The following is an 8,218-nucleotide window of genomic DNA, read 5'->3' as shown; positions in this document are numbered from 1 at the left end:
CAGGACGGCAGGTCACAGTTGTGTGCATCCCAGTCACAGGGCGGCAGGTCACAGTTGTATGCATCCCAGTTACAGGACGGCAGGTCACAGTTGTGTGCATCCCAGTTACAGGACGGCAGGTCACAGTTGTATGCATCCCAGTTACAGGACGGCAGGTCACAGTTGTATGCATCCCAGTTACAGGACGGCGGGTCACAGTTGTGTGCATCCCAGTTACAGGACGGCAGGTCACAGTTGTATGCATCCCAGTTACAGGACGGCAGGTCACAGTTGTGTGCATCCCAGTTACAGGACGGCAGGTCACAGTTGTATGCATCCCAGTTACAGGACGGCAGGTCACAGTTGTGTGCATCCCACTCACAGGGCGGCAAACAGGTCACGGGCGTATGCGTCTCATTTACAGAACGGCAGGTCACGGTCGTACAGGTCAACACGTTTCAACAGCCGTGTAAATATAATCAATCGTGTAATCAATCAACCAACAATGGTGTACGCTGTTTAATGCGTCGCTTGGGTAGACAATATGAAAATCGAATGAATCTGTGTTGGCTAAACTGAGTGTCTTGACCCGACACAAAAGCTAAAATCACAATATAGGGCAACCACACCCAAAAAAGAACTAGATGAATAAGCCGGAACATTGACTAGTTAAGACAAGGAGTAAGCTGGGACAAACTCGAACACTTGCTTTCATGCTGGATAGGTTGTGACGTCGGCTAATAGGACGGCATTCAAGTTGTCAGCAATAATGGCAGCATGGTCGTGGCAGCTTACTAGAATTTGCTCAGGCTGCATTTCTATGTCGTTTATTTGGAAAGCTGGCATTCAGTAGTTAGCCAAAAACATTGCCATAGGTTGCCATAAACACTCTGCTGTGGTTCTCGCGTGTAGATGTATTTGGAATTAACAGGTGCGAGTCGAAGCTGAAGTCTCCATGGCTAAGACACCTCTCCTGGTGTTGCCCAGCTGAACCGTAAAGGTGCCAGCGCCGTTGAATGTGAATGTGATGGCCTAACGTCATGTGGTGTTGGTGTTGAGTAGTTGTCAAGTAGGCGAGTAGGTGTGGTGAGGTGAGCAGGGGTGGTGACGTGAGCACGTGAGGTGGGGTGAGCAGGTGTGGGGAGGTGAGGAGGTGTGGTGAGGTGATGAGGTGTGGTGAGGTGAGGAGGTGTGGTGAGGTGGGCAGGAATGGCGAGATGAGCTGGATGGTGAGGTAAGCAGGTGTGATAGGGTGAGCAGGTGTGGTGACGTTATCAGGTGTGGTGACTTGAGCACGAGTGGTGAGACGAGCACGTGTGATGAGGTGAGCAGGTGTGGTGACGTGTGATTGTGTGAGCAGACGTGTACCAGTTGGCCAGAGTCGTTGAAGCTTTAATCGGCCTATTGCGCTGACATGTCGTGAAGAAATGGGCCTTCCATTACAATTCAATAAGTGTATGCTGCGTATGGGTAGTGTGTTTGATGTGTGTGTGTGTGTGTGTGTGTGTGTGTGTGTGTGTGTGTGTGTGTGTGTGTGGTGTGTGTGTGTGTGTGTGGTGTGTGTGTGTGTGTGTGTGTGTGTGTGTGCGTGTGTGTGTGTGGTGTGTGTGTGTGTGTGTGTGTGTGTGTGTGTGTGTGTGTGTGTGTGTGTGTGTGTGTGTGTGTTTGTGTGTCATTGGGGTTTAACGACGCACTCAGCTGTTGAGGATATGGCGTCGCCTGCCTCTCACCCTGGCAGGAAGGGCGGGCACCGCGGGGAATCGAACCCCGTACCTCTGGTTTCCCAGACGCGCAGTGGTTAACGCAGACGCGTTAACCACACCACCGGCACCCTAGCGTGTTTGACGAAACGCATCATTGCCCCGATTTAAAATTTCACATCGGCGTTTCCGACCTTTGACAGTTTGCTCCAGATTGGCCTGCACGTACTCGAATGTCAAATGTTTTGTCAATCATGATCAATTTCAATGAATTTTTGTGATAAACTGTTTATGATTGAACAGTTCGTTCATAGCACACATTTTTAAAAGCGGCGTAGGGATAGTACTTGAAAAGACAGATCATAACGCAAATTCTTAGCCACATGCTCTAGCGTTAGCAAAGCCGCCGCATGATGGTATGAGCTCAGCATCAGGATGGATGGGTTCATCTCCTCGTTTGTGAGGAAAGTTAGCTTTGTGATTATTATGGGACAAGGTGTCAGACAGAGGTAATTGCATTGCAACCCATTTATATCACACTGATACAATCTCACAACTAAATAATAATGGCATTGGCATCATACAGTGAACATGCCGTTGGACATGATAATATCAGAGCGGAATGATTTGGAACATCCCAGGACAGTCAAACGGAACATATGATATCCAGTTGATATCAGACAACAGCGGACAAAGCAAGCGCACCACACGTTGACCGTCCTTAGCTTTTAGATCGCAGCAGTTCCTGAAACGGTCCCAAATCTGTTTGGTGCGTAACTGCTTGTTAGGAGAATTTGGAAGAAGGTAAACAGCACTTTGGACCGGTCTTCGGATTGTTTGTTTCCCGCGGGCAAAATGAATCGGTATAATTTAATACAGTTTGATTATGGCTTGTATCAGAAGCAAGGGGGAAGCAAAACGAACATGGTTTGCCATTTGGCCAAAACAACCCGCTGTGGAAATCACGTACAGTTTAAGCATGCTTTTGAAGACGATAGAAGTAGAAGCACGTTCAGGTAGGCTCAGGTGCATGCTTAGGGTCCATAGCACACCTACACATATTTACTGATACGCCTTGCAGTTCATCTTTACCAGCCCAGTGCACGTTCGGTATAGCATGCCATCTGATGACAAAAACAAGACAGCGCTTCACAGCTCAGATAACGCGCGAGGACCGCCGTCAAGAGCGTCTCTTACTCGAGACCGCTGATGCCACGCGCTGGGGCCGTTCATCAGTCGACGGTCTGCCGGCCGGACCGCACACGGAGCGCGGGCCGTGGCCGGGCTGCCCGCTGGACCGATTGTGGTTTGGCGGCATGCCGTCTGCGCCCGCCCGTCTGTCAATTACTGCCCGACTGCCGGCGAGTCTGCGGCGGCGGCCCCGCCCCTGCCCCAGTCGGCCCCAGTGAAATGAATACGGCCCTGGGGGGCTGTGCTGGGGACGGACGGCTGCCGCGCCGGCTCATTATTCAGCGGTCGGCGCGGATACGGAATACGGACGCTCGCCGCCCGACCGGCGCCGCCGCCGAGCCGCCACAATCACGTGTCAAACAGTCCGATTGCGGGGAGCTGGGAATGCTGGCCCGAGAAGTCCGCGGCCAACGACCAGATTAAGACAGTGGTGGAAACCTCTCCAAAAGGATGCATTGCTGACCACGAAGATCACGTGGGGGAATGGCAAGCAATAAATGGTGACCATCTATGGGGTGGGCGATACATTTCACTATACTATATGTGACACATGACCTATGGGGTCCGCAAATTAAACGAAGAAACACATCACGGATTGGGAATTTGGTCTTTTTTTTAAACAAACATAATGAGGATCGACAGGAGAGACAAATGATTTTCCGAGTGCAGCATTGCGAGACGTAAACGAAACAATAAGTCGCAATATTTTTTTCTTGAGAGGCAAAGCTGGCAGCATGACACCAAGCCACACGAAGGCTTGTTTGAATCGATGGAACACCGAATGCATTTCATGCCAGCGCCAGCCTGATGTATGTTGAGTTTGTGCTGAAGAAACACATTGTAATTCGTACAGCCGCTTTTTCATGTGTGAAGACGATTTTTGGGGATGACAGGGATGTGAAAGAAAATTAGCAGGAGCTGTTGTATTTGTTATACTGGTTTATTAAAGCTATTGCCTCGGCAACAATGTCATGACAATAGTGTGGTAGGAAAGGATAAAAGCATTACAAAATAATCAAGTACCGCCACGCGCCTTTGTAAAATGTTCGAGATATTGGTGAGCCCAGTCCCCCACCTCCGGTTTTTGTGCCGTTGTGCTACGGTCTCTAAGAATTCTGCTCGCGGCAAGGCTCGTGTCCATGAGTGAGCAGCTAATGAAGAAATTTTCCTTGAGTCGATTTGTTCTCTTATCTATGCTGATGTGCTAGGCATAACACATACCGATGTGTCCAGCTCATCTACACAAAATAAGCGCGCAACAATTGCACAGTGCAACAACTTCCCCACGGTCACGTGAAACTCAAAATGAAGCGCCCATTAGCCTGTTCATTTCTCTGAACTCGGCGGCGTCACGAGAATGCACACTTTGTCTGCCGTCTGACAGGATAATAGTGGCGTGCGGAAAACGACCGGATAATTCGTGCGGTCCGTTGCTCTGACCGCGGCGTGTCATTAGGAGGCCCGCGACTCGAATGGTCCCCGGCGTGTGACGACCCGCTGGTCCTAAATGGCCGCCCAAAGCCGGGGCGCACGGATTGGGTGACCACAACCAGCCATGCGCTTACTTGTCAGGAAAGCGGAAGCTGAGGGTGCATAATCTGGAAGCACGACGCAGTAAATGATGCTTCTGCAGGCGTGCAATCACAAATGTGTGTCACGCGGCTTTACTTATCTAGGCGCTGGTGTATAAAGCAGTCATGCTAATCTTAAACAACGATGTGCAGCTCCGTCGTTTGGCCTCTAATGACTTGAGAACCGCCAGTGGTAGAGCCCTCAGACCAGATGTCGTCCGAACCAGCGTGGGGAGAGGAAAGCCGATAAACACGTCATTCCTGGTCAGACATCCGTACGCTGTGCGGCGCGAGAAAGCTTGCCCCATAGGGTTAGCATTGGTGACGGTCCGATCGGCCCCATTTGAAACTCATCAGAACAGCGAACAATGTCGGATGCCGTGTGCTTATCGATTGTACAAATACCAGTTGTGAAGAGGCGTATAGGGAAACCGGAGTCGTCAACTGATTTACTTCCAGGTGACTGACAGACCAAAGGTTACTGCACGAACGCAATTAATTGTTTATTCGCTCTCCACTCCCAATTAATGCACCTAAAAAATGAGCATGTTTTCATCTACAAACACGCACCAAAGGCAACTTTTTCACCCGGTAGTTCGCTGCTTGTTCAGAGTTAGGTACTCTTCACACAGAGCATTTTCTCTTTCTTTCCTTTTGCCATTGGGTAGGTACTCATTAATTTCTGTTCTATGTATCCTACTCCCATTCGCAGAAACCTTGCATAAGTTGGAAACCAAAGATGAATTTGCATATCTGGGATTCTCTGTAGTAACTTACAAGGTTCAGCAGACTTTACACAGAAAGATTTGGAGTAGCTTGTGCAATCAGCGGTCGCCAGAACCGTTGACAAGTGGCTAGTATGCAGATGAGATCTCAAAGTGGTCATGAAATATCGGATGACAGGCGATAATTACCTAGCTCTCGCATAATATTCTGAAAATATGCGAGGATTATATATTTGTATCTGAGATATTCACGACCTACGAGCTGATTGGCTTAAACGCAGCGCAATCTAATAAAATATTTATGGCGCCTCTCTTGCATGCTGAATACAAAGCAACGGATACAAAGTGACACGCCATTGCCAATACGTGTGTCAATCCATGACACAGCTTGGTGTTGACTGTATGGATGTGACTTGATGGAGCTACGCTATGAGCGACTGCAACTTTGAAAAAAAACTTTTGTATTTTTCCAGTGAGACTTTTGAGACTTTGAGACTTTTGAGACTTGAGTCAGTTTTTTTACAACGGAGACTGCGTGATCTCCCTGGTAATGAACAGAATCCAACTGAAGGCAGTCCTGTAGATTTGAAGTTGACCGAAGGTATGATGCACTTGTGTGAAGGTATGTGCCCTTCCATGGCCACCGGCTCTTGGGCCGCTGGTTTGTCCATTTCAAACGTTGAAAAGCCATCTAGATGAAGACGAAAGAACGTCCTCTGTCAGCACCTCAGCTGTACTTCATCAGAATATTCCGGCATCGGCAAACATTTTGTTCAACACACAATCCGCACGCACACAGCTGTACATCCAGTACAGATCCACTGCAACGTCGCCACCCGATGTAAAGCAAAAAATAAAAATAAAATAAATAGCATTTCTCTGGCATAAGCTTTTGTTCAACTGACACCACCTCTAGTCTGAGCTTCTCATGGTATTTCGGCTTCCGCCAGCAGCTCCACATGCTCAGATTTGCGGTGCTTTAGACATCGGGCGGGCACAGCCTCTCACGCTCACACACAATCTAGCAAAACGTGGAGAGGCGCCTCTGAATACCTTTGAGTCTGCACCAGCGTATTCATCCGTTCAGACGGACGGTTTCCGTGACTGACAGCAACATTGTGCGGGCGCCCCTCCTCACGCACAAGGAGGATGTTCTACTCCAAAAGAAAATTACCCGCTTCACTTTAAAGCAGTGCACCTGGGTGAACACTATAAACGAGGCCGTCTACGGGGCTAGCGCCTCCCTGTACTCCACGGCGCAGACGGCTTCTCCTTCGACGATGAGGCTGCCATTTGCTGCTATCCGCTGCAACTTCCAAATGACAGCTATCAACGATGATATTTACCATTTGTTTTATTATGTAGCGGTGCATCCGACTTCGTATACTATTGATATCGGGTTCACAATCAGTCACAAAATGTGCGTGCAAAGATGTGTCCCGCAGATCCAAAGATGTGTCTCGCAGATCCAAAGATGTGTCCCGCAGATCCAAAGATGTGTCCCGCAGATCCAACGTCCCGTGACGGCCACCTCGAGAGCAGGGGAGGGATTCCCCGGGCGATCTGGCGCTGCATACCGCTGCCAAATAGGAACACATTGTATTTTGTTGAGGGAAGAACATCTGAACAGAGCATTAAAAAGAACACGCAACTTAATAGTGATATGGACTAATCGTTGTGTAAAGAAGGATCTAATGTCGCCTGAGCAATGCGAATATGATGAAGCAAATGACAAACTGTGTGTGGCGTCATTTGCGTGATACTTAAAAGCAGCTGTACGTTTGACATTTGAGGGGTCAAATACGTGTTATAAAACGAGTTAGGTCTGTGACAGGCATGTCGATTATGACAGTTAAACTCGCTGCTTTCATCGTTTCTTCCGACTCATGTCATGCCTGCCACCTCATTGTTAGAAGCCTCTTCGATGTGGAAACACTCATACTCTAAAAGAAGCCATGCGTCTTTAGACGAAACAGGGTATTCAGTCCGGTTAATGTGAAATGAAGAAGTGCGTCGTCTCTTATTAAATCACTTTTCAATGAAGTGCATTGCGACTTCATGCAGGGTGATCGCTCGAATAAGCTCAGACTGGGCTGTCTGAGAGTATGACTGCTGGTCCAAGCATTTCCACAGCCGACCTTAAACGGCTTAACTAATCACCGCCAACCATCAAGTCGTCGGCTCGGCGAACAAAATATCGTCTTCACATGAACGCAGCTGTTATGGGGACAGATGGTCCGACTAGGACCGATCGGTCCCGGGCGGCACAAGCCACACGTCGTGCCGGTCAGGTCCCCGAGGCTGACCTGCCACGGGAGCAGGCCAAATGGACAGAATGGTGGTCAAACGGGCGGATCCCACCGCTGGACATCGATGTGGTTCACAATGCTGATGGAGTCTGGTTCACAAACCGTACCGGATGTCTCCATCAGGCGCGTGCATCAGCTTAAGCTGGTGCGTGTTTGGATCGCCCACGCGTCGAGCCGTGACCGCCAAGCTAGGCGACTGGTATCAGACTCCACGGTCGCTTGGCACGTACTTCGAACCGGTGACTGCATCGGTTATCGTGCCGTATGACTCGCCGTATCGAGCCCAAACCAAATTAGCAGTTCTGATCTACCAAACAGGCGTCAGTCTCGGTTATCCTCTGCGACCCGATTTCTCTCGGCTTAAACCACAGCGTCTTGCAAGCGAGATCGGCTTCTGAAAAGCGTATTGTTGGCCTCTCTCCACTTGATTGCTGATACACCTGTGGGTTGAACAGCTTTGAAATGTGCTTGTAAATAATTGCCGGTGCATTAGCATGGGCCGTGCAGCTGGTCACACGCGTTCATATATGCTGGCTGCCCAGCTCCGCGGAGTAATCTAACGACCAATTGTGAATCGGCTAGCCATGTCCATAGAAATGCGCTACATAACTCCATCTGGCGATAATTTGATTGTAAGGATAATGCGTCGACAGCTTAATTCATTGCGCTCCAATCTTATATGTGCTCGGGCAGATCAATGCTCTAGCGGAACGTCATCAACTATGCTGTTTGCTCAAATGACA

This window comes from Pollicipes pollicipes, unplaced genomic scaffold (assembly GCF_011947565.3).
Source record: "Pollicipes pollicipes isolate AB1234 unplaced genomic scaffold, Ppol_2.1 Scaffold_6686;HRSCAF=7923_pilon_pilon_pilon, whole genome shotgun sequence".
Lineage (NCBI taxonomy): Eukaryota > Metazoa > Arthropoda > Thecostraca > Pollicipedomorpha > Pollicipedidae > Pollicipes > Pollicipes pollicipes.
The sequence above is the reverse complement of the archived record's forward strand: the minus strand, read 5'-3'. Positions refer to the sequence as shown.